The 24,346-nt window shown below is 39.1% G+C and overlaps 1 long non-coding RNA gene across 2 annotated transcripts in view; it reads right to left on the bottom strand.

Moving 5' to 3' along the window:
* LOC110829823 (uncharacterized) overlaps positions 1-24,346 on the bottom strand; it is a 371,352-nt gene that overhangs the window by 195,261 nt on the left and 151,745 nt on the right. The window contains exon 4 of one of the 2 annotated variants that reach the window (XR_015534118.1): positions 12,090-12,226. This is a non-coding gene — a long non-coding RNA (uncharacterized LOC110829823). Of the gene's footprint in view, positions 1-5,324; positions 5,851-12,089; positions 12,227-24,346 lie in introns of those variants that run through there. The other variant, XR_015534119.1, reaches the window with a different exon arrangement.

Here is a 24,346-nt window from a genome sequence, read left to right on the forward strand (position 1 = left end):
GATTCTCAGTGTAAAGAGCTATTATTTTATTACGCAGCAGTAACAAACTGATCTTCATAATTGTGCATTTTTTTCAATAGAAGTTGAATTTAAAAAAAAATATTTAGGCGTGCATAATTCCGCGGTCTCTGTTATAAGTTCTCAATAATTATCACCCTAACGACTTCTGCCTTATTTTAACCTTACCAGAAGGACAAGCGGGCATTGCCTGGGAATCTTCTAACTATAAGATTGTCTTCCTCACACCCCTCCCCCATTGGAAATATAGTGTCTCTCACTTTTCTTCGGCTTCAGAGGTTTAGTTGCTAATGTCAACATCAATAAAGAAGATAAAAATGTAATTGCATTCTACAAAATTGATTATAGACACAAAGTGATGCAAATGACAAACAACACAGTAAGATGCTGTTACTATGGTGTTTATGAGGGTCCGATGTTATAATTTACTACTGTCTATAGCGTTTGGTGAGAAAAAACCCGATAACGAATAACCGAACTGGGGTTTAATGAGCCCGGATCCATTGAGTAAATGGCATGACAAGTTCGGAGCATGTCCTTAATCGACAGTTTATCCCACCTAAGAACAGACATAACCATTAGTGTCGACTGCTAAATGAGTCGTTTACAATCAGTCATAATAACAGACAAGACTGGACTGTTAGCACCGGACGACAAGGCAAAAAGTACCGGACCTTCCAAACACGCCATCAGCACAATATAAAACAAACTGTCCCAACACAGTCAAAAATTAGGATCGTACATTCACAAAACTGTTTTTCTACCTTCGACATCTTGTTGAATTAATTATACAAAGTTTTTTCCTCATATTTTCTTCTCTAATTTCTCTCTCTTCCATGTCCCATCATCAGCATTTTATATGGTATATTTTTCAAACACCTCTCTCCTCCACACTTCTTTGCTTCGTTCCTCTCCTTAATTCAACCTGTGCTGTCCACATACGGCCGATGAGAGCAAATTGAAAAACTAAAACAAATTTTGTATAACAAATTTTCGTCTGTCATCAAATGCACAGGGTAATCAACAAAGACACGGTAGGATTATAGGTATACTTAGAATCTAGGATTTGAGACTTTCGCGGCGAGTACAATCAATAAAATCTTCTCGGACAATCAGCCGCGTTAACTGGTTTCCGTAGTAAACCGACGTTTCGGGAACCAACTCTGTCCCTATCATCAGGGTTTTGATGCGACTGGATACCTCGGAAGTCGCCAGACGATTCGAGGTTTTCATGGCCGTGAGGTGTTCTGAGTTTGGCAGTGTATAGACTTGTCAGTAGATGCCAACGTTTCGAAAAATCATGCTGTCTCAATCTTCAGGGCTGAACAAACGTCATCTACCGAAGAGTTGACACGACATTAAATCCCAGAAGAACATTATAAATTTCAGTACTCTCCTTCCATCTTATGCTTTCTCAAGTCGACATTTTCTGAACGATTTCCATATTGAAATTCTATATCTATTCTTATTTCCCACATTGTAACAAAAGTGAAAGTAATCTAAAAGTGTTAAGGATTGGAAACATTCTTAAATACGATAAATTAGTTGTCTGAACATGAAAACCACGATAACGTTGTAGTTCATTATAAAATATTTTGTTTTAACTAAATTTAGTTCGAAATAAATTAAACAAAACTGCTAGTATTCGGTAGACTTTGATGACGGTAAATTTAGCAAACGCCCTAACGTTAAAAGCAAAACTTAACAAGCAGTGTTACATCCCAAGCCACGTATTACAATAAAATTAACTTGTTTGAGGTCCCATGATACCCTGAGGCCGCAGGTATTCACTACCCGACGGCCATACCTCATTAGGTCCTTGACTAGCCTATTGGACACGTGAGAAAAATTCAGTCGTGACCTGGTCAGTGCTGTCGTGAGAAACGTCACATATTTCTTAAATCCAGAATTAAAAAATTGCGGGGCGAAGTGTGTGTTAAAAACAAAGAACAAATAAAAACAGTTCAGGTTAGAAACAAAACCTTCGTTTATTCTTCTTAGTATTGGGTATTGCGCAGAATAAGAAATCAATCTCTCATCGTCGTAAAATGTTATTCAATTATGAAAGGTATTATTACATCTGTTACGACGAAGAATGTACGAAATTACTACACTGATGGCAAGGCTCCTGGCTTACACTGCGATGTCGCAACTTAAAGAAAATTTTAACCGGTCTGTAATACAATGTAATATTAAGTTTTATTCGGGACCCTCTGGGCCTAAAGCGTTCTGCCTCTTTAAATTATTAATGTAAATCACATAACGCAAGAGACTGTGTGATATCAGTGATGTTAATAAACAAAATCTCGTAGTAAACCTCACAAAATCTGATGGCTTTTATCCTGAAAACACACAATACCACGAATATCAGCATTGTATAAAATGTTTATATTACTGAAGGCTACGAAGCCTTAGTATAAGTAAAACTGTTCCGCTACACGCCATATAGGCGCTTTGGCGCAGAAGGGATGCAGTTCATACTCATTCTTAACCTCGGCACTAGGTGGTGTAAAATGGTCAGCGTTCACGCTCCGGCCGCGCTGTACTCCCGGGAAAGAACAAGATTATTGCTAAGAAATTCGTGAAGACGATTATGTTCATAATAATTACCATTACCATTATTTAAGGCGAATAAAATTCAAACTTTATCGAAAATCCTGTCACCCACACATCTCACAGTTCAGTTTCGTCCATGAAAATAAAACAAAAAATAGTTTAAACAATTCGTTATCTTTAACAGTCTGCTCTTAATTTCCGTGTGAATGCAATTCTTTTTTGTTACCGTCTTTCCCAACGACTTTAATTGTGCCGGACTTTAAGAAATGCATTAGTAAAATTTACATACGGATTTTACCCTACAGTCTGGCGATGAGTGTTCAATATGTAATTAATTTTCAAGGCCATACTTCCTACTATCATCTGTCACAGCCGCTGTGTATTTCTTTATGATATATATGGTTTTTTATTATTTAGTGTTCTGTCTGACAACAGGTCCAAACGAACAGGATCCTTCCATCCTTTTCTCGGACTGGGACCTGTACATATACGTTCTTGGCAGATGATTCAGAAGTGGTTTGCCATTGCCTTCTTCTGTGTGTGAATGGAGTAATTGTTGGGATGCCACGGAGAAACCGGGGAAGCCCCCGGAGGAAAACTCCGTGTTGCCTAGACCACGGCCTTGCCCAACACAAGTTATAAATTCGGGCACCGCCGGGAATGGAACCCGAGACCCCAGGATTACAAGGCCAGCGTTCTATCCGCTAGACCACCGTGGCTTTATTAGAACAAAAGATTAAAGTTAACCTCTACCAAACCATCATTTCATCAACACGTATCAACTCAGATAAACTAAAAACGAAAAATACAAAATGTACATAATTCATTAATGGATTATACCGCCGATGAAACTACTGGGTCGGTACAACAAGAGCGGCTGTACATACCGAAGACGGACACCGCCCCCAGTAGACACATTCACTGGCGGTAAAGATTCCATCAGTTTGATAGTTACGGCACTAGAAGGCCCCGTGAGACCAACTAGACCGATCACAGGTAAAAATAATGGGAGGACATTGGGTGACCTCGGCCTCACAAATCAACCGCTCCAACCCCTCCCTTCAGGTCAACTTTCATACTGCAGAAAATGATTCAGGCTAGACTCGTTTACATCCCCATAACCCCCCCCCCCCCCCCTCACCGCGAAACATGACAACACGATTCCTACAAAGGTTCCGGCTACCCAACGGCTAGGAAAACCATGACTTTAAGGTTATTCTATGATAATACTTTCTTAAATTAATAATACACACGTTTGTACTATTTCAAAGCCACTTTCAAGCAAAATTACTGCTGTTTGTTCAAGCATGTATTGTACAGAATCTGATAAGTCGTTTCTTATCTTTCTATATCCACTAAGTAAATGATAATTATTTTAGCAAACTTGAAAGTAAATATTCTATAACTCATGATCTTATATTCTCAATGGGATTTTAAATTACGAGAATGGAGGAATGAAATGAAATTTAATACAATGTAATAACGAGTCAGCAAGTTTCAGTTTATTTAAATTCCTGATTCTGAAACTAAACCAGATTGTCTTAGTTCCACCTTCAGCTTCAACAGAACATTTAAGTAATTTCAAATCGTTCTGTGATACATTAAGAATATTATGAGATTTTACGCAAAGTATGAGATATTTATCTTCTGGGTTCTTGCGCCGTGTATTCTAGTAGGAATTCACCGACGTTTCAGAGGCGCCTGTTGCCCCAACCATGAGGGCCCTGAAACTACATGGCACAACACCCCAGAAGCCAGCCATCGTCAAGAAATCTGTCTGATGAGCAACCAGAAATGAAGAACTACAGCTTATATACGAAAATGAGCAGGAACAGGGGAATTTAATTTGTTAATATTCCACAAATCATATACATGCATTTTTAAAAATTTGATCGTTTTACTGAAACAAAATTTAGTGGAAAACTTGTAATGTTTAAGATTAAAGCCACCTTTATAAATGTGCTAAAAGAGGACACACAACTAAGAAGTAAATGAACCCCTTAAACAGCGATAATTATTAAAATAATAATTATAAATTAATTTCCTACACCGTACTTCTGATAGTCGCTGCTTATTGCGGACTACAATAATAGTAGCTCATTATGAGAACCACAGAAGTACCTTAAATACAAAATGTTGGGAAATACTAAGCCAGCGAACGTTATACCAACTGACACACGTAGTTACGTGGCTTCCACTACGCCTAAAAGGATTAAATGTGGGACTTAACACAATGTACCCACACTCTGTCAAAATCTTTGTATATTAAAATCACAGTTTGCAGCATTGAATATTATTTCTATAGTCACTAAATCTCCAATATAGGATCCTGCAGTACAGAAGACAGTTCCCCCCCATACTGGGTTGAAATAATATAGAAACGCTAGTAACCCTCCTCTATACGCAGGGTGTACCTTGTAACTGGTAAGAATAATAACCTCACCTCCTCATCCATTTTTGAACCTGAGATATATAATGTATTCATTGAGTTGACTCTACATTACGACAGTGCAGAGAGGAAAGTGGGCATGAGAAATTGCAGTATAAACACATAAGGAAAAAACAACATAAACAAGCTGAATTAAATAAATGGTTCATATTTTAATCGAATATTAAAATTAATAGTTGTTATCCCAAAGACACGCTTCTTAGCAACCAAAACAGTATTACGCAATTCTATCATAATGACGGTGTATGAGACTTATGCAGTTCTTCAACAAAGCAACATAGGTTAGGGATGCTGTTCTTACCTTCTAATTGTCGAAATTGCAATAATGAGTAGTGTTTTATAGTCAAGCACCTCCCTGCATTCTTCTTTCGAACAAACACATTACGCAGTTCACATCTAATGTTCAACATTCCTACGGAGATGAACGTACTTATGCGCGCGCACCACTGCATTGTTCTACATTCACAAGGAACCGATCCTTTCAAACTCTCTCGGTGCACTGTTATATCTGATAACATTAAACATACTTTCATACACTTTTCACACCGTTAATAAACCTCATTTTGATAAGCACTACAACACAACAAGTTGTTACACGTCACACTAACAATTCTTCTGGAACAAACACAACCTAAAACATGGCCTGCCCGCTTCTAAACCTTTATAAAAGTCGAAAACAAATGACAACTTGACAAGCGTATTTGAGTGTCATCCGCTGAGTGTCGCTAGTGTACTAGGGGACACAGCGACATGCACAGAACGCATTCTGTGACAAACGAAGCAACAGGACATTCGTATTCGAACTACTTTACGCATGTCTCTGGAAGGCCACGGGAAAGAACTGAACATGCCATGGCATGGCATTGATATTATTTTTAATTTGAACTAAGACTTTGGGTTAAATGTAACATTTGTTGCAGGCTGACTGTCGTTAAATGGAAAGGAATGTCGCCACGTTACCAATAAAGTTAACGTATTTAAATTTGTAGAGTTCTTAAATATAAACATCATAACAGGAATGTACATAATTTTAACTTTATCAGCATAATCATAAATCTACCAAACGCCCAGTTGGTTTCCGGCACGTAATGCCTATGTGGTTTTCCTCATTCCAACCAGGCAATTGCAGGGACTGAACCTAGTTCAAAATGTGTTTTAACCGCTCGTTTCAGGTTCATTCGACTTTATTTTTTTAATTCAACGGTACATGTATAATTAAATTAATTGAGCGTCATTAATAGGCTACAGCAAGAGGAAACCAATGACAAAAGTGTCAAAACGAACTTTTTCTGTTTAATATTTTCTTAATTATACCGGTACTGAAGTTTAATTTCGATTTAATTTTCCAATTTCCTGTGCGATTACCAATTTATAGGCGCGTTCGTGACCTCTGTCCGCCCACCTTTCTATAAACAAGTAACAACTCGAGTACGACCGAACGGATTTTCGTAACATTTGGTATTGGGGGAGACACTTCAATGTTCTTCTTTGAGAATTACAGAGTAAGTTCCATATTCATAGAAAACAACCAGTACATTACTATAGTTTTGCATAATTTTAATATTTACGTTGTTATAGAAGGCAGGAAGAAGTTTATATTTTTGGGATGAGAAACAGGGAAAGAAAAATACACATCTCTTAATATTCCAGAGCAAGCAACGGGTTTTGAACTCTGACACAGCTACCAGGACGATGGTATGTGTGAAAGTACGGACATGTGGTGTAGCGTCCAGGATGTGGTATCGATCTATAATTGATAGCGAGAACATGGCGTTCTCTTCTCGTTCTGGCGGGATCAATAGTCAATTAGCGTTTCTTGATAGCTTTGTTGTGTCGAGGACCTGGAAACAGCGCCAGAGAGACCAACAGCGGCCAAACCATCAATGCGTCGTAATTCGAAAGACGTTCCTCTTAGAAAAATCAACACAAATTGTTGTGAAACAAACTAGAAGATTCGCGGGTTCAAGTCCCGGCGACTTTATGCTCGGAAATCAGTTACGGTATTGAATATGTGCACATTGAACCAGCAGAAATATTAATAATTGACTTTCTCCAGGGATTTAAAATAAGTCAGAATGGGCGCATGGCCTATGCAAGGAGAAATATCGAAAAATGTAGCAGATTCGATAAATGGAAATCCTTATATAGTTAATTGGAAACGATAGGTCATATGGCAAGAGAGGATATAAGGGAACACCCTTATATCCTCTCCTTTTAGAAATAAAATACCAAACGCTAGAGTAAAGGAAAATGAAAACTTTACATAACGAAAGGGAGAGAATGGGAGAGGCGGAAAGCGGAGAACAGTCAAGGAAAGAAAGAAAGAAAGAAAGAAAGAAAGAAAGAAATTCTACTCATGAAATAATATGACCATGCGATATACAATTTGGTCATTCATGTGTAGCAAATTCCATCCGCGTTTCAATTATTTTAAAACAAAACTTAACTTTTTGCTTTTCAGTATTTTATTCAGATTCCCACTGACGTGTTCATTATTCATACTGTTGGAGCTGCAGTGACTGTGTCCAACAGCATCTCTGTTGCTGGAGTTTATAAATCTGAATTAAGACAGGCGGAAGTACACTTTCAGCGAAATTGGGGTCATCACACTGACCTTCACTGGACAAAACAGAAAACAGCGGAGAAATGTTTACTTGACTGGTATTTAGTCGAAGCCCCGTAGAAAGCAACAACAAAAACATTTACTATTCCTAGGGCAGAAGTTTCTTTTACACTGACGATGTAATATACCTGTTGGTAGTATATTTGTATATTAACATACTATACATACATACAGTAAATGCGTTATATTTAATGATAATTAGATGTAAGTATATCACGCTGACTAATTTCATGCATTATGCAGGGCGTATTTTAATGGCAGACTGACTTGGAAGACATACTTCATATTTTTACTGTAAATGTTTTTAGCTTTTCTGTAATGCCACTTCGATACGGTCTTATGTTGTGTAAATTGTAAGGCTGTACAGTATTTAGCAATATAAATAATAAACTTTACTGTTCGCTTGTAGGGAAAATTAGGTTTGTAACAAACGGTCCGACATCTTTTCTAGTCTTAGTTAACTAATACATAATTTGATAAAATGTACAGTAAATTTATAACGGCGGTATCCCATTTGCATAGATGTAAAACGCTTCCAAACGTCTACCTCTGTGTCTAAGCACCTAACAGTGAAGATGTATATAGTTCAATTATTTTATGTTGCAGCTGATCAATGCGTGAGCGCATAAGGGGAAGTGAAAGCAAGAACCGTGGGAGTTCAAATTCTACTTGCGGTGGAATACTTAAGTGGTTAAGATGCAGTTGAACTAATCCACGGTTCCTTTAATTCTTTACCTATTTCACTTGACTCGTCCGAATCCTCTGCGCATTGTGTTAACAGCGGTCTCGTCTAAGAAACTGAACTGTACACAGTTAAAAATCGTCTTTCTTTCCGGCATTGGCATTTAAAGTTAGAGATCTTCACTATTGAAAGGAAACTCGAGAGAATTGTACTGACACAATGTTTCTCCCCAAGCATTTCTTGTCCTTGACTACGAGGTCAGCTGGATGTAGCAGCGATGACCACTACAATTAACAGTCGCTGTTCGTATCGCAACGTCAGTGAACCTATCCCTTCACCGGGCTGTCCTGCTGATACCCTGTAATGAGCTCTGCTGTCTCTCGCTTCCCTTCGTCAATCACCCGTTCACATCAAGAAGAGACACAATGCTAGGGCCAGCACTTCTTCTTACGGATCAGCATTAAGCGTGATCAAGTGTAAAATAACCTTACTGGGAACAGTCGAATGAGAAGATGAAAATCTTCTTCAGTCTGGTAAAGTTTACTGACGTTTCAGAGCTCCTTGCTGCCTCCATAATTTCTCTGACGATGAAGGCAGCAGGGACCTCTGAAACGTCGGTAAATTTCCACCAGACTACACGCCGTAACAACTCAGAAGACTTCAGACTCGTCGCCGTGAAAAACTCAAATCCTATTAGCTTATTTTAATTTTATCATATTATCTACTCGTTTCTATGTTATGAATTTGTTATGCATTCCGGTGCGAGATTGCAGGATCATATTCAAAATTATAAGTTATTATGTATGGATTATTATTGAATAATTAAAAATTACATATAAGTAGTTATGTAGTCGGGATTTTTATCTACCAATTTAATAATTTAAACAGACACAAAGAAATTTGTTAACTCTCTGAAGCCGAAGCTCGTCTAAATATAATCCAAAAATTAATTTATTATATTGAATAAAAGCAAACAAGGCTCCATTACAAAGATCAAATTGTTAATGCTGCTTAAGGAAATAATAGCTATTTATTCTTAAAACCACACGTAACACCAATAAATACACTGTGTAGAAAATGTAAAACTTCTGGTTGTTAAAGCAGATGACACTTTTTTTTTTGTTTAAAGGCTAAACACGCTGCTCACAGAAATCTAAGCACAATTGAAGTGTGCTGTTCATATAAACAGACTATACTTAGAAATAGAATGACAACGTTAAATTAAGGACGAATCATTTCCTGCCGACAATAAAAGCAATTCTTTCCACCAGCTAGCTAGCTCGACTACTTTCAACTACTGTTACCGCCTTACCTACCACCTTTAGCAGAGACAGCCATGACATAACCTTACCTCGCGCTAGTTGTGGCACCTGCTGGAGGAATCGTTTCGTTCTGCATTCTAGTATCACGTCTCCAGTCACTCAGTCACGCTCGACCTCGGCTTCAGATCGTGGGAGATTCCTTCTTGTCGCCAACGATTTCTGTCGCTAGCTACCGATATTCTTTCACTCCATGTATTTTATTCCAGTCAGTAACGATAGTAAGTATAGTCTGTGCCTCAAGTAAACTGTAGAACCTCAAATTTATACACTGCTTCTGTCTCAAAAGTCGGAACTCAGTATGTTATTACGAGGCTCGTCCACAAAGTAAGTTTCCCTGGGGCCGTTTACAGAAACAAAACACAATTTCATGGAAATATTTATTGCAACAGATACAGCAAGTGTCCAGCTATTTTTCAACATATTCGCCACCGGAATTGAGACATTTGTCATACCGTGGAACCAACTTTTGAATACCTGTGTCGTAGAAGTCTGCCGCCTGGGATTGGAACCACTGTGTGACAACCATCTCCGCCTCTCTGTCATTCTCAAAACGCTGACGCTGACCGGACAGGAATTTTTTGAGGTGTAGGAAAAGATGGAAATCACTGGGAGCGAGGTCCGGGCTGTAGGGTGGATGATTAAACACCTCCCAGCTGAACTCCTGCAGGAGACTTGCTGTCCGTCGAGCCGTGTGCGGCCTAGCGTTATCACTGACCGCACTTCACAGTCGGCGGGAGCTGGAATAAGAACCTCCATCTTCAACAGCTGCAACGATGCTACTGTGAGAACGCTGGAAGTACCGTTAGTGCATGCGCCATGCTACGTCATTGCTCTATCACGTACGCACAGTCGCTTCGCGCAATATAAGGTTTGCTAGCTGTGGGACGAGTGGGAAACTTACTTTGTGGACGCGCCTCGTATTTAGCATTCATCCCTCGAAATGCACAGCGTGATCGTTGCATATATCAGCTGTTTTGTTTAATTACCCAAACTAATGAATGGATTTATATTTGATTTAGTATTTGGGAATGAAACTTCGTTTTGTGTAATACACACACACCCTGCAAAGCGAGCAGCAACATCATCACACTTACGAAGAACTCGAGAGGGTAATAAATTTCAGGAACACCCGATAACGTTCAGTTCAAAATATTACCTGATCACATAAGTAATTATTTCCTTCTCAAGCAGAAATCTGTTCCATGATTATCACACATTACCACCGGTAAGTAAAATATTTCCGATTTTTCTCACTTGTATTATAACATGTATGTACGTTTATTATGACTATATAAAATAATAAATAGCAGATCACGCGTCAAATAACTTCTCTTACGAGTTACAGGCATGCAAACGCTTTCTATGAACAATGGGCTTTTGTTTCTATAAGGGGTGGCGGGTAGACCCCCCCCCCCTCGGTCCACAAAAATATGACCTTGGTTGTCTTCCATACTCGGTTGCACCTGCCGGAACACGGTAGAATATGGTGGAATGTGGAGCACAACTTATAAGTTCAAATATTGGTTGAACAGAATCCTCTGAAACCATCAAAATGAGATCGAAACAAGAAAACAAAACAGAAACTCTGCAAAGTGGTCAACTTACTTTCTTTGTTCTCTGTGTCAAATATTTTCTGTTTTACAGACACTAAAATATTATCACAATCATGAATTCTCAATATAAAAACCTTTTACTCCTTCAAACAGCATTAACCAACTGGTCCACGTAATATCATGTTTTCTTTGCGGTAAGAATTGAATTGCGAAATATTTATAAACTTGAAACTTTTACAAATCCGCCTGTAAACTGAAAATAAAGCAATGGCACAGACGGGAATTATATTTAGTGTCTAATTACTGACTAGACGTCAATATGCATCCGGAAGTTTCTTCGAGCGGCTAAATCGATCAACGTTTAGCGTGGTTTTTCTTCTCATTATAGCAAATGCTGATTTTGTACCCAAATTCCGCTTTTCGCTACATGCCTCTTATGCAGCCCTCCCAAAATTTCGCCACAAAATAATTCCCAAGTTAGTATCAACATTCCACAAATCAGTGCCCTCCCATGGATAATATCAACACCGAATTTGGTAAGAACCTGCTCCTTCCCTTATTTTCTACCCTTCTCATCATTCTACATCTCCACTTTCTAACGTCTTATATTCTCTTTCATCTGCCTTTATATTTATCAAGAGGACGAGTGGGCACTGCCTGGGAACATTCATGCCCGAACATTCTCTCCCCCCCCCCCCCAAGTAAACGTAAAGTCTGTCACTACTTCTCTCTCTCTCTCTCTCATTCATTTAATATTGGCGTGTTCAACAGGCTGATTAAGATATGGGCCAGAACGGAAGTACGTTTAGTGGCACAGGACTGAAGCAGGCAGTATACTGCAAGTTTGTGGTGCGTTACAATATGAACAGGAGTGTGGTGTACTTACCCGTGACGAGTGTCTCCGTCCAAGTGAAGTGACAGCGTGTTAAATCGGACGCCAGACGTGTCTAGCTGTGGGGCAAAGAATCTGGCCCACCACGCAGCAAGCCACACTCAACAATACGTCAGGCAGGACCAGTTATCCTGAGAACGTGCGAAAAAAAACAATTTAAGTGTCAGGATTTTCAATTATGTATTTTTTTATGGTTGAAAAAGTCGCGATACCCATTTAGTACCTCTGAAATTCTTGTGAAATGAGCTGATAACTTCGTCGTGGAAGGCGGTGAGAACGGAAAAAGATCACGAAAGGAATGTAATTGGTCACCAGGTAACAGAAGATAGAGTCATTGAATTCTCAGTAACAAGGAAATATGCAAATGCCTTGTTACGTTCACTTTTATTCTGTTTTGAAAAAGTGAAAAAAAAAATCTGAAGATACAAATCTGATCACTGTTTCTTAAGTAGAAAACAGGTCAGCGTTTTCAAAACAGTGGGCCAGTCCATATCTTAGGACTATATGAATTTTATTTGTCGTGTAATAAAACATTTTTATTGTCGTGATTGCCTCTTCAAATGACGCACTGAGGATTTACATTCGACTAAACTCAAATAAACCCAGTTTTACTTACGTGGCCAATTCACTGTAAAAACTTCTAAATGAGATTCAATGAAAGCCCTCAGGTTCAATAAAGTTAACACCAAATCCCTCCAGTGGAGACAGGTGAGAAACTCAAATCTCACACAATTTAATTGGATTTAAATTATCTCTGTCTTACAAAGATCTATTTTAATATTATTCTCTGAGCTCCGACTCCACCATATTTGTGACCATCCACGGTGTAAGCCCAGCCCATTATAAGCTCGCTATATGAGCAACTGATAAAAGCAGCGCTGCGCGTATGGTCTATATTTACGCGTATTTTATATATACTGATACAAGTTACGTAATGGGAAAGTTACAAGAGTAAGCCAATGAGCAGCTTCCTCCCTTGCAGTGTTTGGAAGTCGAATTTTCTAGCTTGCCGTCTGAAATTACCGTGAGGTCTACACAAAGGAGAGATGACAGATGACGAGGGTTTGTATTTCAGACTAAAGTTCTGCCATTTAGAATCTAAACCCTAAGACATTTAAACAATTTTTACCTGCCACAGTTTTAATCGCCACAATTTGCGAAGAATAAGAGGGGTCCGAAAAAATAATTAAATTACAGAGCTTAGTTAAATTATTCTAAAGATTAGAACAGAAAAAGCCAATAAAATAGAGAGAAACACAGATCACATCCTGTTTCACCATTAGGAAAATGCGTAAAATAGAAACCTTATCAAAAACAGAGTAAATATTAGATATTTAAAAACAAACCTAATATGATAGCACGCGTAAATGTGATTGTGAACTTCTGTAGATAAATGCATAAAAATTATATCTCGGAATACCCCACGACTCCTAGTTTACTTCAAATACGGCGTTCTGAAGCTAAGTATAGCCAGGATTTTTAAATTTATGTGGTCCAAAGAGTTGTTACCATGTGCACGAGGGCCCGCCACTGGGTCATTTCACTCACTCACGTTATATTTATTTAAGATTCATCCTAACATTATTCTCCTATCTACAATTAGGTCTTTAAAGTGATCTCTTTCCTTCAGGTTTTACGACTGCATTTATCATCTCTCCTATGTAACTGTCCTCTCTGTCCATCGCATCCTTCTTGTTTAATCACCATAATAATGTTTTTGTAAAGAGTGTAAAATATTAAATATTTCAGTATGATATTTCTTTCTCCAGCCTATTGATACTTTCTTCCTCTTAGGGCCAAACTTTCTCAAAATTTTCATTTTTCCTTCTTACAGTGTAAGAGACCAAGTTTCGGAATCATGTAAAACAACAGGTAAAATTAAGTGGGCACAGGATGAGTGGAATGATGAACCATTCGAACAACCTGCCCTAACACAACGATTAGACATTCTTCGTCAGTTTTGCTGTGGGTTATTCAACACTAAACTTCACTTTGAACGTAACTATCCTCGTCTAAATTTGGACTGAAACGAATTGGTGTAGCGTCAATGCTGAAACCCAATATTACGACATCCAGCAGTCCATACTCAGGTGTAATATAGATGAGAAAACAAGAATGAAGAGAGAAAAGAAACAGCCTCACCGCAAACCACAGCCAAGAAATAACGCCGCCAAATCTTATTAAACTAGAAGAGGTCCTCTTACCAATATTTCATGCCGACAGACATCCTGACAAATTCCTGTGGTGATGACTCCTCTCCCCCCGCGAGACCCCCGTGTGCCACCCGCCCATCCTTGTCCTCCGCTACGGTGGCCGGCCACCGGAGTACAATGTCGTTATTTATCGTGCGGGCTACAGCTTTTTTTAGCTGCCGCACAGTTTCACAACTCTGCTCATCTCTCTTACCGGCACGTTCCACTTCGTCCCCCAGCCCACGTGCATTTGCTCTTGCCTGCCGTTTCTAATTCTAATGCAAAACAACAGGAACTGAAACGTAGTCACACACGTAACAAAGGCATAATGTGGAAGTTGCCCGTCAGCCTAAAAGTTGAAAGTCAGAAACATCTGGACTGACTCGGATGGCATGTGATACTATCGGTCCACGTCAACCCTTTAAACCCAAATAGCACCTATAAATACCACTTATTTCATGTTTCGATTTCATATAATTCTCACTTTAAATGGATTATTTCCTTAAACATCATTAACAAGTATTTGTAATGGTTAAGTGTTGTTTTCTTTGCGGTACGAACTGAAATCTTATATGTTATTTGGACGATCTTTGGCTTCCAAGGGTTAAGTATTGTGTAAATAATTTCATTTAGATGCAACTGATCGAACAGAATTCCAATTACACACTAATTTCAAAAATATATTAACCTATTTTCTCAATATCTATTCAATCTAAAACAAATGTGTATGCCTACATGACGTCATATATACACGGCATTAATATATACAGCTTTAATTTCAAATATGTGTTTCTGAGAAACATTTAACAAAATCAAATTAGCTACCTACGAATTGAACGCACAGCGTAAATATATTGGCGCTTTTGGTCTAACTGCTAATGCACCCTATGGACGAGCAAAACCATAAAGATAAGATTAAAACGAAATCAATTCAGCGGTCCTCGTATTATGACATGAGAGCATGAAATCTTCTGTGTACAATTAAATCGTAAACAGCAAGACTAGCAAGTACTTCTGAAACGTCGGTAATCTTCTACCAGACTACACGGAGCTACAACCCTGAAAATATCAGTGTTCATACTCGCCGCCGTGAGAACCTCAAATCTCACCAGAAGAGGCCACATGAATACTTGGAATATTAGCCGAAGACAGTAAATAATGTAAGGGCTCAAGCCATAACTGCCAAAGCCAACGTCTGAGTCCAGCGTTTAGATTCAAGCCCTACGAAGTATGTGTCAACCCATCAGAGTGACCCGGACCGCAAGTCCGCTGTCACTTTGAGGCAATTAATGTCTTTGCTGGTTGATGGCGTTCAGTTGCGATTTCCTAGACGGAAAAGTCACGCTTCGCGGAACAATCTACAGCAGAAGAAGTGACGATGTGAAACCACGAGTAAGTTGCATTGTTATAAGGAAAAAATCGTCTTTATCCTGTTTCCGATTCTCGATTCGCCTCATTGGCATTAATAGCTTATTGGCTGTATTAACTGATGCTGAAAAGAGTGTGCAGGAGATGATGTACAGTAACTTATTGCGTCATGAAACTGCAAGAAAGTGCGCCGATGACTTGGAAATGACGGTCTGAAGACATTTCACTAGTTATGAAGACATAATTTTGACATTTATAATTCAGATAGTTTTTTATTTGTTTTGCTTAGTAGTATCTGAGGTTTTTGTGGTGGTGAGTACGAAGATATTTGTCTTCTTGGTTGTAGCACCGTGTAGTCTGAAATAAGTTACCGACGTTTCAGAGATCCCTGCTGCTCATGATTATATTGTTTATAAAATATCATTGGAGATATAAAATAGGGAACGATGAGGCGGGCCAGACGTGTAGAACGCATGCTTCTCAAGAAAGGCTTTGCTCCACGCAGTTAAGGCCTGTTTATTACCACTGCTGTTCATAAACTTGAACTGTGCTTTACCATTCAGTATAAAGGAATGTCACGCTCGAACGGTTGGTAACTCTGCTATGTTCTTAGGAAGTCTCTATATCGAATCTCGACCCACAGACTGGCTATCCTGATTATTTGTACATTTTTTTACTCATTTTGTCCCTTATTAAACCAACCCCCCCAAAATGCACGTTAACCCTAAAATGTATTATATATATATTACACATAATGTATTTTATATTCAATCAAAAAAATATAATCTTTTCAATATTAACTAATATTTTTACATGTATTATAATATTTGCGTTGGTTTAAACTAGTAGTGAACATTATACCGTTGTCACAAAATATATTATGTCAATAAAGAATCGAGATTTTACAGAGATAATGAATCCTATTGGTATTGAAGACTGTGCAAATTACAACCTGCTACATAAAAGGAGGCATGATAATTAGTAATTAGCAGAGCAAATTGCAGTATCACCGGCGCTAATGAGAAGCTTCGAGAAGCTTCTTGGCTACTACCGCATTGTAATAACAGCCACTATCATGTGTTTACGGTAGTCACAAAAGCGGTTTTTAAAATAAACTAAATGAAGGAAATTACTGTTAAGGAATTGTCTGACGTTTACACGTGCAACAAATAGCAGTCAACGTGATCAAGTTTAGCTACCTTAACTCGTCCAGATGATCCCAAGAAACAGAAGTGAAAATTCAATAAATAATCTACAGAGAATAAACATTCGTAAACAGAGAATCATAATAAAAAAAATATGTTACTAAATTTTATATAGACTATTGCTTACAAAATAAAAGTTATTTTACTTAGGAGCCTCTATAGGGCTGGGGCACTGAAATCAGTGTGTAGGGAATTAGGTAATTATAAGTTAGACTTAGTGGCAGTGCAGGAAGTGCGATGGGAGGGGGAGGGCACGATCCCAGTGGACAATTTTACATTTTTCTATGGAAAGGGGAATGACAATCATCAGCTAGGGACGGGTTTTTTTGTTCATAGCAGAATTAGGGCAGCAGTTAAGAGAGTAGAATTTGTTAGTGACAGGTTGTCTTACGTAATTTTGGAAGGACGTTGGTGCGACATCATTGTCCTTAATGTTCATGCCCCAACTGAAGACAAAAGCGATGATATCAAGGATAGCTTTTATGAAGAATTGGAATCAGTATTTGATACATTTGGCAAGTATCACATGAAAATTCTGCTAGGAGATTTCAATGCAAAAATTGGGAGGGAGGATGTCTTCAAACCCACAATAGGCAGCGAGAGTCTCCATGCACTTAGTAATGATAATGGCGTCAGAGCAGTGACCTTCGCTACGTCAAAAGATTTAATTGTAAAAAGTACAAAATTTCCACACCGTGATGTTCATAAATACACTTGGACTTCCCCAGATGGCAGAACACACAATCAAATAGATCATGTTTTAGTAGATAAGAGAAGGCAGACAAATGTAATTGATGTGAGATCATTCAGAGGAGCAGATTGCGACACTGATCATTATCTGGTGGTAGCAAAAGTGAGGGAGCGGCTTTCAGTAAGTAGACGAACTAAACAAAATTTTGACACAGAAAGATTTGATTTGAAAAAATTAAGTGAGGGAGAGGCAAAGGAACAATATCAAGTTGAAATTTCGAATAGGTTTCAAATTTTAGAGACAAATGAGGATAATGAAAGTGTGGACATCAACAGGGAGTGGGAAAATGTCAAAAACTGCATCCAAATTTCAGCAAAAGAGAAACTAGGATACTACAGGAGAAAGCAAAATAAACCGTGGTTTGATGAAGAATGTTCAAAATTAATAGATCGAAGGAAGCAAACAAAATTTCAATGGTTGCAGAACCCAAACAAAACAAATGCGGATAATCTATGTAACGTGAGACGTGAGGCTAGTAGAACCTTTAGGACTAAGAAAAGGGAATACCTGAAGGGCAAAATTGCTGAACTTGAGACAAATAATAAGGAAAAAAACATCAGAGACCTGTACAGAGGCATTAATAACTTTAAGAAAGGATATCAACCCCAGACCAATTTGGTAAAGGATGATAGTGGCAATTTGCTTGCAGATCCAATAAAAATTGTGAATAGGTGGAAAAATTTCTTTAGCGAGCTCTTAAATGTTCATAATACTGGTGATATTAGACAGATTAAAATGCATACAGCTGAACTGTTGGTGCCAGAACCTAGCTTAGATGAAGTGGAACTAGCCATTGGGAAGTTGAAAAGTTATAAATCTCCAGGAATTGATCAGATTCCGGCCGAATTAATTAAAGCAGGTGGCAAAGGGTTGCATATGAGGATCCATAAGCTTATTCAGTTAATTTGGGATAAGGAAGAGATGCCACATCAATGGAAGGAATCCATAATTATTCCTATTTATAAGAAGGGGGACAAGACTGAGTGTGGTAATTACCGAGGAATATCGCTGCTATCAACCTCATACAAAATTCTATCCAACATTCTTTTGGCAAGATTAACCCCATATGCGAATGAAACTATTGGGGATCATCAGTGTGGGTTCAGACGAAACAGATCAACGATTGATCAGATCTTTTGCATTCGTCAGATACTAGAGAAAAAATGGGAGTTCGGTGGGACTGTACATCAGTTATTTATAGATTTCAAAAAAGCCTATGACTCTGTGAAGAGAGAAGTGCTATATAATATTCTTATTGAATTTGGTATACCAAAGAAGCTAGTGGGTCTAATAAAAATGTGCTTAAATGAAACCTGCAGCAAAATTCGAGTAGGTAAATATGTATCTGAGACATTCCTCATCAAGAACGGTCTAAAACAAGGAGATGCTTTGTCTCCCTTGCTCTTTAACTTTGCGCTAGAATACGCCATCAGGAAGGTCCAAGGTAGGCAGGAGGGTTTGCAATTGAACGGGACACATCAGCTATTGGCATATGCTGATGATGTTAATTTATTGGGGGACGATATAAATACAATAAAGAGGAACGCAGAAGTTTTACTAGAGGCTGGTAGACAAGTGGGGCTGGAAGTAAATTCAGAAAAAACTAAGTACATGTTAGTATCTCGTCATCAGAAGACAGGCGGGCAAAATTATCTTAGGGTAGCTAATAAATCCTTTGAAAGGGTTACAAAGTTCAAATATTTGGGAACAACAATAACAAATCAAAATGATACTTGTGAGGAAGTTAGGAGGAGACTAAATTCCGGAAATGCTTGCTACTTCTCAGTCCAAAATATTTTGTCTTCCCGTCTGATTTCTAAGAACCTGAAAATTAAAGTATACAAAACAATAATCTTGCCTGTTGTTTTGTATGGGTGCGAAACATGGTCTCTCACTCAGAGGGAGGAACACAGATTGCAGGTGTTTGAGAATCGGGTGTTGAGGAGGATATTTGGGCCTAAGAGGGAAGACGATGGGGCGTGGAGAAAACTGCACAATGACGAGCTTAAAAATCTGTACTGCTCCCCCAGTATTGTGAGGGTGATTAAGTCGAGAAGAGTGAGATGGGCGGGACATGTAGCGCGCATGGATGGGACAAGAGGTGTGCACCGGGTACTGGTTGGGAAACCTGAAGGGAAGAGACCGCTGGGGAGACCTAGACGTAGATGGGAGGATAATCTCAGGCGGGATCTATGGGAGATAGGAGTTGAAGGAAACTGGATGTTGTTGGCCCAGGACAGGGTCCGGTGGAGGGCTTTGGTTAATTCGGTGATGAACCTTCGGGTTCGGTAAGCCATCTAGTTAGTTAGTTAGTTAGTTAGTACATGAAACATACAGACAACTGGATTGTGGTTATCAACATTTAAAGGGGCTTATCGCCTTCATCCTCACAGTAGAATACATTACCACAAGCATTAAAATTAAATTCTATATATATGCAGAAATATACTAGTTTCCTATGATTTTCAAACTAAGTTAGAACGTAGAAGTTTTGGTAAACATTGGCCTAATTTCAGCTTCCCAGTCGAACTTCCTACATTCTAAATGATGTAACCACATTCGTAATAATTTCTGCTTACGCAACGGATGTACCTGAGGAAAGACTCTCATGTATAGCGCTCAATTTATTTTGGAAGCTAGCAACAGCTTGGTAGATAGGCGTTCATGTGTACTCATTAAATTTAATATTTGATGTGACAAACGTTATACACGGCAGAGACTCTTGTCACAGCTCAAAGCTACGATGGCTGTTGGCTGTATCTTAATTTTCGTTCAAGCTATAAGGACAGCTGGTCTCCAGGGCTATCGGGACAGTCTTCTAGCATGAATTGACGTTCGGGGTCCTGGGATCTACGAGGAGCGTCCCAAAAGTAAGTTTCCCTGGTGCCGTTTACAGAAACAAAACACAATTTCATGGAAATATTTATTGCAACAGATACAGCAAGTGTCCAGCTATTTTTCAACATATTCGCCACCGGAATTGAGACATTTGTCATACCGTGGGACCAACTTTTAATACCTGTGTCGTAGAAGTCTGCCGCCTGGGATTGGAACCACTGTGTGACAACCATCTCCGCCTCTCTGTCATTCTCAAAACGCTGACGCTGACCGGACAGAAATTTCTTGAGGTGTAGGAAAAGATGGAAATCACTGGGAGCGAGGTCCGGGCTGTAGGGTGGATGATTAAACACCTCCCAGCTGAACTCCTGCAGGAGACTTGCTGTCCGTCGAGCCGTGTGCGGCCTAGCGTTATCGTGCAGGAAGACAATACCGGCACTAAGCATCCCGCGCCGCTTGTTCTGAATGGCCCGTCGCTGAAAATTGTCTGCACCAGCGACGCACCATCTGCTTGCTCATAACGTTAGGCCCATAGACCCGGCACAGCTGACGATGAATTTCGATCGGCGCTATGCTCTGTGCATTCAAAAACTTTATCACTGACCGCACTTCACAGTCTGCGGGAGCTGGAATAAGAACCTCCATCTTCAACAGCTGCAACGATGCTTAGTGCCGGTATTGTCTTCCTGCACGATAACGCTAGGCCGCACACGGCTCGACGGACAGCAAGTCTCCTGCAGGAGTTCAGCTGGGAGGTGTTTAATCATCCACCCTACAGCCCGGACCTCGCTCCCAGTGATTTCCATCTTTTCCTACACCTCAAGAAATTTCTGTCCGGTCAGCGTCAGCGTTTTGAGAATGACAGAGAGGCGGAGATGGTTGTCACACAGTGGTTCCAATCCCAGGCGGCAGACTTCTACGACACAGGTATTAAAAGTTGGTCCCACGGTATGACAAATGTCTCAATTCCGGTGGCGAATATGTTGAAAAATAGCTGGACACTTGCTGTATCTGTTGCAATAAATATTTCCATGAAATTGTGTTTTGTTTCTGTAAACGGCCCCAGGGAAACTTACTTTTGGGACGTGCCTCGTACTACTTGTGAATATTTGAGAGCCTTGAGGGACAAAAGATAGATGGGCAGGTGGACACCGTGACATGGCCACAAGGACAGACTTCCCCTCGTCCTCTCCAGGGAGGACGCTGACTACACCGCCAAAACACGACCAAAAGAAACCGTGAACAAAAGCAATGCACATTATACAAACTAATAAATTAATCCGTGGGTATAAAACAGATTTTGAAGAGTTTAATCCAAGATATTTCGGGTGACAAGAAACAATATTTATAATATGGCAAAACGATACATGATTCCTCAGGCATACCATTAGCAAATCATATGTCTTTGTTTATTGTATAACGTTCTATCAACTGCACAATCTATACAACTGTTAATTACAGAATGGTCATGATGTGTAAGAAGATATCGTGGTTTGTTTTAAAAAAACTCTCTAGAGGAGTTCAGACTGATTCGGAAAGGCGCCTAGTCGTCAACACCCCCTGACAAAGAGACTTCGGCAGGATATTGCGTGGGTCTAGATTACGAGCAATCTGGATATTAGTTAGAAACTTTGCAAGAGATAAAGCGACGTGCTGTAGTAATCCGACGAAGACGGAGCAAAGCAATCTGTAATGTGTCAGGTCACTAACCACTAAGGACAAGCGTCAACCGAAGTGCTTAATTCTTACCACATCCTGTTCATCAGACCGAGAAATATTTCAGATTTGCAGAGTGTCATTGAAGGAGAGAGTGGATAATTTAGCGCTAAATTCATCGGAGTATTGAAATACATTCCGAATTTTGAAAAAAATAACTTGTTAACGATGTAAATCGCAGAAGGAGCAGCTAAAGTAGTTGCAAATCTAAACGACCTGATTACAGAATCAAATAATATGGACAGTAAAACAAACTGAAGACTTTGTTGCAGAAAAAAGATAAAGGCATTCTACATTTTGATCAGGAGGGAAGAACTGTTTTATGTCTTCAGTAGGCCTAATTTTTATGTATTTATTGTATTACCTTAGCAAGCATACGAATATATCTGTCTCTTAAGTCATAACACCACGCTATCAGAGATGCCACCTTAATAATTGTAATAACAAACAAAATTGGCCATTTTGAATTTGTATCAAACTCATAAATTGTAGAATGTTTCGTATGATATCTCCATTTGATGTAGCACAACTGTACCTTCATTCAGTAAGCTACATTTCGAGACAGATAGGAGTGTATTTCCTCAATTAACACTTTTATGCTCTTTACTCCAAATTACGCTAATAAGTGTAAATAAAGCTTCCAAGTGTAAGCACTTAATATTTCTTTGTTCGCACTGACAAATAAGATAAACAGTAATGTAACATCCCAGACAGTCCTGCGTAGGCCTTCGCAAAAACAACGTCCTCATATTCCGAGTCAATTTCGACCCTCCAACGAATTAGCTGATTGGATAGCGCGAGAATAAATGGTTTAACATTAACGTTCATTGTTCCGTCAAGGCATTGCTGTAATCGACAAATTTCGCTGTTCATTTTCTTTATTACAGCCATGTAAGACTGACTCCTTCGAAAGTTCATAACGTACGCAATATTTTATCCTCACAAATTAGTTTTGAAAACTTTCTTCTTACGTAAGACCCATATAAGTTAATCAGCTTCAATATAAATCTATTGGACATTATCCATCGTCTTGATTTAAATTCAAAATTACATTTTGACTGTCTGGAGATAAGGACTAGCTCTATCGACTACCTTAGGGCAAGTCAGATCGCATTCACCAAAACGACGTTTCTGACCAAAATTAGGACGATGGGCAATTCCCAACGACATTGCCATAATAAAGCATTTCTAAAAGCCATTTAATTGTTTAATTAAGTGTCAATTAAGTTCGATGTGATTCAAATAAATGCAAATAAAATACAACGTATTGAAAGATGCCTTAACAGTCCTGAACAGTGACAGAGCAAAGGGATCGAAACGACTAAGTAATGAAACATCTAACCCTATAAACATTAATTCATAATATGCAGCTTCACCTTTGACAAGGTGGGTTAGACATGTAGAAAGCACGGTGAAGATGACGAATGTTCACAAAATGCTAACTGGCAAGACTAAAGGAAGGAGGGAATTCGGAAGATCTGGGAAAAGATGGGAGAATAATATTAAAATGAATCTTAGGAAAACAGAATTGTTAGGTGTGGACTGGATTTATCTGGCATGATTTTTGGCACTCTTCTTGTACTCGTCTGAAGAGACTGAGGAAAGCCACCAAAAGCACCACCATAGCTGGTCTCCGGGCCGAGATTTAACTCAGTACCTTCCAAGTGTTAAGCTGGAGTTCCAACTACACTACCGTAATGTTTGGCATGTTCGTTTCATCTATGTATTCAATCTAGAGAAATAGAAAAAATCCGATAGACAAGAGAAGGCGATCAGATGAGAAAATACAAGTAAGAATCGACTAGAATGGTTACACATCCACACAATAGTGGAAGGAAACGTAGACGAGGAAATACGGGCAGCCCTCTCCTTGTCTCACTTGCACTGTCGCTTTCTCTACGCTGTCAAACAAAGCCCACACACGATCACATGTGCGGGAATGCAACTCTGCTCAACCAACACTAAGTGACGTTCAGACATGTAAACCGCCGAGCGGTTGGCAATACAATTATTCCCTTCTGTACACTAACATTCACGGCAGAAAGTGCAGCAGCCAAGCCAACATATTTTGATGCAACAAGATTGTTGGTTTAATATCGAAATCGTTGACGCTGCCAAAAAGACAAATTTATCACCTTGGGATGCCTTTCAACACGAAGCTGGAATACCGACGCCGAGCGT

Source organism: Zootermopsis nevadensis, unplaced genomic scaffold (assembly GCF_977971745.1).
Source record: "Zootermopsis nevadensis isolate Lab colony 2312 unplaced genomic scaffold, Znev_1.0 Znev_ptg000008l, whole genome shotgun sequence".
Lineage (NCBI taxonomy): Eukaryota > Metazoa > Arthropoda > Insecta > Blattodea > Termopsidae > Zootermopsis > Zootermopsis nevadensis.